Source organism: Buteo buteo, chromosome 4, assembly GCF_964188355.1.
Source record: "Buteo buteo chromosome 4, bButBut1.hap1.1, whole genome shotgun sequence".
NCBI lineage: Eukaryota > Metazoa > Chordata > Aves > Accipitriformes > Accipitridae > Buteo > Buteo buteo.
The window spans coordinates 52,316,013-52,323,170 of record NC_134174.1 but is presented as its reverse complement, the minus strand read 5'-3'; positions in this window follow the sequence as shown (position 1 = coordinate 52,323,170).

The window sequence follows — 7,158 nt, the reverse complement described above, 5'->3', positions numbered from 1 at the left end:
ATCACAAAAATCATCCAAGAAACAACCAACTGCCCTTTTCTAATGAGTAGTACTGTAAATTAAAGATGTTTCTTGCAAAATAATTTCACTTAATTTTTCTCTTTTCACTGGATTATCAGATACCTACTATCCCCATTAGTTACTAGATGCACCAGATGTACAGAGCACAAGCAGACGAACCATACAGGATATGCAGTGTAAATCCAACATATGGCCCGCACATCAGAATTACAGCCTGTATTCTCTCCAGTTAATCTGCATACATGCAATAAACCTAACGCATCCAGAACATCTCAGAGCATGCACAAGGTATCTGTGCAGCAAGAGATACAGCTTTCTCAGCTTGGTTTTATTATTCTGGTACAAGACCTAATCTCAGGCAACAGTTCTGCACTGGGGTTTTGAATAACTATGGTAACTACTTCAGTTTGTTTCCATGCTTTGCTTTTATCTATTAAACTTTTTAAAAACATAATTAGCCTTAACTCAGTCCCTGTTATTTGTAATCTTGAAACCAAGGAACTTGCATGAAAAATATTAATAGTATCTAAAAGTACCCCATCTCCTAACACAGTACGGACAATATGTATTTTCTTCTAGAAAACATGTAAAAAATGTGCTATCAAAATCTGCTAAACATTACCATAATCAATTCCATCATATATGAATACCATCATACATGAATACTCAGGATACCTGGGATCAAGCTCAACTGCTTTGGCCCATTCAGTAAGTTTATGAGTTACTGAGCCACCCAATTCCAGTAGCTATTTCTGCATTTATATTTCCTGGCACATAAAAATAAAACCATCTAGCATTAATTGCAGAACATTTAAAGGAACAAATGTTTATTGCATCAGAAATTTCTTATAATGTATGCAAATTTTAGAACACATTTCCAATTCTGACAGATTAATCAGGTTATCTGCTTTAATATTATAGCTATTTTAAAAAAAAAAAAAATCAACCAGGAAGCACTAAGAAACCCTAAAGATAACTAAGAAACCCTAAACCATCATACAAACATTTCCCACAGTTCTGAACATCTGAAATCCTAACAGATGAGAATCCCGATAAACCTTAAAAATATACAGTTCATTACCACCTGCATCAAGCAGAATTTATCAGCTGAGAAACAGGTGCTACAGGAAAGCACTTCCTTCATCAGCTGCCCATGATAAAGCATGCATGAGTTTGCCTGGCATCAAAGGATGTAGTTTCTCTTTTTCCTTTAGAAAGGTAGGTACATCTAAGTCAGAATTTTTTGACAGAAGAAAAAAAGCCATTCAATAAAATTGTGCATGTATATATTTTTTTTTAATTATTTGAAGGTCACCCTCTTCCCCCTCCAAATGAAGCAAAACTTCCACTTAATTTTAATTGACCATAGCAACCACATGGCTTTCAAACAAAATTTACGCTTAGCTACCTCACAGGCACAGCACCTCACCTGCATTTTAACATCTGAACGGCTGATAAGCATGTGCTTAAGTATTTTCCAGAAGGAGGATGCTTTCTTGAATTTAGAGTTAATGGAGGGGAAAAACTCAATCCTCTCAAACCTCCAGTAAACACATAATTCAGAAACAGATACTTAACAAGAAAAGGTAGATGTCAGTATTGGCAGCCTGTCAGATCAGAGTTCAGAGAGGATTATTTTTGCAGGGGGGAAAAGACATACCCCTTGGTGTCTCCCTTCAGGATAAAGAGAGTGGTGTTCAGAACCCAACCCAGACTTCATCTGCTTCTTTTAAGCTATTGCTGTAACAAAACGTAATACAGAAATGGTACAGTCATGGACTTGGGCACTTCTACTACAAAGCGTGTTACTTTCACTTCAAATAATTTTCTTAAAAACTTTAAGAAAAAAAATTAGCAATCTCCACAATCCTTACAGGTCTCCATAAGAAACCCCAGGGGGAAAAAGCAGAGCCTTAACAACCACAGACTACTACAGAACTCCATGAGGCAAGGGAAGTGACTTGGACTGAAATCTGTTATAAAAATCTTGAAACAACTTCTCATATAAAAACATTGTGCTGCAGGAGATCCCCAGGTCATTAAGTCCAATACCTTATTATCATAAGCAAGTATGTCATATGAACCCTTTCATCAAATTGCTCTGAAACCTTAGTCTGACAAAGTTTAAAGCTCGCAAGTCATGTCTGTGAACTTAAACATATTCATGGACATTTATTCTTACACCAATGCTGTCTTTTAATTTAAATCAGTCTTTCCTTTTCTGGGTTTGTCTTCCTGCTCCACTTAAATAGAGTGACTACAGAAGAGCTACATATCTGTTCCCATCACATGTCTAGAAGCAATGGTAAAGATGGGAACAGAAAATTGCAGCCACCTCAACCTTCTCTGTAAATCCCTCTGACCATAACTGCTCCCAGATCTTAGTTTCTGCTCAGAAGAGTTGTCCTCACAACCAGCAATACCCAGCATTCTGGTGCACCAGTTCTGTTCTGTGCTCATCCTTCTCAAACACAGGCAACTGGAATTGTACACATTATTTGGAAGGGTTCTCAAATGGTTTCTCTGTTTTATAATGGAGAGAAAAGAGGAAACAGGAAGGAAAAAAAAAACTTATCTACCCCTGTTACAATTAAGAAACTCAGAGGAGAAAAATCCTTTATGGCCTGAACAAACAAGAGAAACCACAAAGTGTCTGTGATTCTGATAGACTGAGGAATTTCCAAGCAAAATCCTTACACTAATAGATATTAGTGGTCTAACAATCTAACTGTTCCTATCACGAGGCTGGATAACATTTAATATTCCTTTGTATTTGGTTCAGAAGTTTATAAGAAGTAAATCAAAGAAGGCTACATACACCTTAGAAATGAATCCATCACATCTTTCCAGACTACAAAGCAATCAAAAACTGAAGTGATTTGTAGGAATTCAGGCAAGTTAACTTAACTGAATTCCATTGGATACTTACAAAAGTGTAGCCCTATTAACTTGGGCTTCAGCATGATCTCTAAAAGGATGAAGTCACCTAGTAAATACTAAGGTGGGTAACATTCATGGAATTCTATACTACAAAGGATACTGCCTTCAGTACTGGGGCTATGAAGTTCAAAATTAGTTTAATAGGCCCATCTAAGCTGTAGATCATATCTTTAAATTACAACACAAGAAAACACAATGAATTTGCACAACATGCATGTTAGTAACTGAATACTTCCAATGTCTCAATTTGCAAGTTTAACTTGCAGATCACAGCTAAGCTCTGCCTGTTTCAATACATCTTGGCTTTTAACATCATTTTTACTAAGGGCTAAGAATTTTGGCCCACCTTGTCTGGTGACAATTTTCATAGCATCTGGGCACTTCACAACCTTACATGTAATTATTCCAGTAATACCTCATAAGTAATGAGGTACCACTAAGCCATTTGAGTACAAAAGAGCAGAAAGATGTACCAGTTACAGCATTAGCCACTTTTACGCTGGCATTACAGTTATTTGACCTCTAAATTATTTGCAAAGTCACTGTTCAGAACACAGTTATATTTTGTAGATATACCCCACCCATTTTTTAAGCATTAGTAACTTTTTAATGGCTGCAAATGCACATTTGCATAACTGAGTCATGAAAAGATCTGCACTGTTATGTATGAGTGCCATTACCTGGCAGCAGATCTTTCTCAGCAATGGTTTTAGATCACTTTCAGATGACTTCAGAAAAAATACTGAAATTTCAGATTATTGAAAGATATTCAGGCTTATTATTGATTTCACTAAGAGTGATTCTGTGTGGTAACAATTCATCCATTTAGTGACAGTTATCTTAAGGTCTAATTTTTATCCAAAACTTGATACATTTAATGTATAATTACGGATACTGTACATAATTTTTACCAAACTATTATCTGGTACTAACACATTACTATTCTTAAAATATATTTAATGAAATTTACCAACCAGGTTTGTAACTGAAGTGATATTTTAAGTAAGATTTCTATCAGTTGAACTAATCACACTCCTGGCATTCAGTTATTTATCAAATCTCTTATATTTTCAATTCTTGAGGACTGATGTCAGCCTCCCTACAAGCAATAGTATCTCTCTGAACCTTAAAGAGAGTTACAACAGGACAATGCATGGCAGAGATACAGTGAAAGTAAATTAGATAACTGTATCTTAAGATTCAGATCAATTTGATACCCAAATGCTGAATATCTGATGAATATCAGTTATCACTTTAAAAATTAACTGTAAGGCAGACACTGATGTTCTAGAGACTGGCTTTCCATTTTAAAATATTTTTATAAAATACTTGTAGCTTCTGAACTTTGTTTCTTCTCCTCAGTTCACACCTTTTGTTGTAGGTAACAAAGTGCAGAACAAACTAACAAGTACAGGAATGCTTTGCCATGATATTTCTTTTTGCCCAAAAACTTCCGTATAATCGCAGAATCAGAATCACATAAGCCACACACTTTAGGATGGCTCTGGAATGGATCCAACATTCCTTTTGCTATTCATTCATAACCTGATGGACAAATTAACACCTTCTATAAGACAAGTTCTAGTTGAAACTAACTTACACAGGTAATTACTTCCTTTTCATTACACAACAACATGATAGGGTACACTGACTGCAAAAAGCACCTAAAGTGGCATTTTCCTAAATTACTTGTTAATCTTTATGATTTATAAAGATTCTCCAGGCTGTAACATGATAACAATAAAGTACACATTAACTCAAGAATAAGTGCTGCTCTGAAGGATCTTGGACTACCCAAGAACCCTTACATTAGATGATTACTTTGTATACTACCACAACTTAATTCCAGAGGAAGTAAAGATGCAGAAAAATGGGCAAGGTAAATTGTAATAGTCCTCTTTACCAAAGCAGAAAGAACAAGGCATAAATCCTGAACTGTGGACTTCATTTCCAGTTATTCTATGCTCAAGCACATGGTTTATAATCCACAGGAGCTACAGAGGAAATGAGAAGAAGATATATAGTCAGGAAACAGAAACAAATAGCTGCAGGATGGATGAAGAGTGTCTGAGCAGCAGGGAAGAAAGTCAGCTAGAAATTGCTGAAGACTGAATTTATAAGTAGGCCTAACCTAGGAGCCCAGAAATAAAGAAGTCAGAAAAGTTTTTAAAAGCTTTTCTGAGCCACTGTTTATTACTGGTCCCAGCTTTCAAGTAGGATACTTGGCAAGTATCTGTACCTAGCTTGACCTGGTTAAAAAAAAAAAAAGCACAGTTGCTGTAGGGGGCACTGTAATCCTTGATTTGCTCTAAAAGTGGAGGAATTGTGAAGACATTGTATGTGAACATGCACTTAAGAGAAACTAAAACAGGGTCACAGTGCAGCTACAGCAGGACCAGGACATCTACTTGTCCTAGTAAGTTCCACAAACATACTTCAACTACTGATATAATACAAGTGAGTAACCATTCATATACTTTTTTCATAATATATTTGATACACCTAAATACATATACAAGTTTCCTTACTGATCTCAGTAAAATAAATATTTATATATCCTAAGGAAAACTTGTTCTTCCAGATGTTACAGAGTGGTATCATTAAGTATACAGCAAGGTATAGAAATGTCACTCTAAAGGCACATCATGTATGCTAGATCAGATTTTCAGGTTAATAGCACTGCCATTTTGTGTCTTATGACACAGCATAAGGAACAGAGTAGCTCCAAAAAAAAAAAAAATTAATAAAAATGGGTCAGACTACAGGTCTGTTAGGCTTTATTCAATCTCCAATAAAGACAATAAAATACATCTGCAGAACAAGTAAACGATACTTTCTTTAAGTACTCTTTCAGCACTAGGTAGTCTGTATTTCATGTACCTGTTAAAATTTAGTACCTTTATGTGCAACAGTTCATAACAGATTTCTTCCATTAGTTTATCCAGTCCCCTTTTGAACTTGTATAAATTTTTAGACCTAACAATATTCTGGAATATGGTCTTCTACTCTGGGAAGGACTCTCTCCTTCTGTTTGGTACAAACTTGGCCCTGACAGTTCATCTAGCAATGCCTGTCTAACCTTTCTGTTTGAAGAAAAAGGGAACAGTTCTGCACGTTCATCTTCTGCATTCAATTAATGTTTTTATAGACATTCACCATGTTCCTTCCCCTTCAAAGCCATCTCCATTCCAGGTTAGCATATGCTGGTACATTCAACTCCAATTCCTTATATAAGAGCATACCTTTAAATTCATCTCAGTATTCTTCTTTTTTGTTTTTCAACAAAGTTTTCCATCTTTGAGATGGGGGCAGAACCGCAATACTATTCAAAAAGATGGGGCAGTCTAGGTTTATTAAGTGGCATAACAATATTCTCTTCTATTCCCTATTCCATTCCTAGTAATTCATAGCACTCATTTCTTCTCTGACCACCACTGAGCACTGATCTGATGTCATCACATCTAATGTAACTGTAAGGTTTCAAAACTTGAGAGATTTTTACTAGGTCATAAGCTACCACTGTGCACAAGGAGCCAGAATTATTGTTTCCTCTATGCCATCTGCCATTTTCTTCCTTAGTCATGCAAATCTTCAATTGTCAAGTTTGTTTTTTGACTTTTATCACTTTGCATAGCTTAGGACTGTAAACAAACTTTGCTTCATGTTCTTAATTCACCTTCTCACCAGATACTGCAATATTCCCTAGCTCACACTCTCCAGCTGTAATAGCAATGATAGGAACCTAGCTTCTTGCTTTTTTTGGAGTTTCAAATGCATCTGAGGGGAAAAAGTTCCAAACAAAAGAAACATTTCTAGTCAATATATATCAACTACTTTTACTAGAAGTGATACAACTGTACTCCAAGTAATATAAAACATGCACCTGAAACTACAAAAATTTGAACAAGTGGTAACACTTCACAGAAGTCCATTTGCAAACACATTGTTTCTGATCTCAGTCATAAGCATCTGTAGATGCTCACGCAAACAATTGTTTGAATAAACGTATACTGCACAATGAATCTGCATTTCATAGAAGATTTGTGCTTTGAGTGTATATTTCTGAGATACATACTTGAAAGAGACTGCTTCCATGCTAGAATACTTATCTGCAAACTCACATGATTATCTGTTGTATAGCTATATATGTTTGAATTGTACCATTTTATCAGTTAAGAATTTACTTTTTTGGGTGCA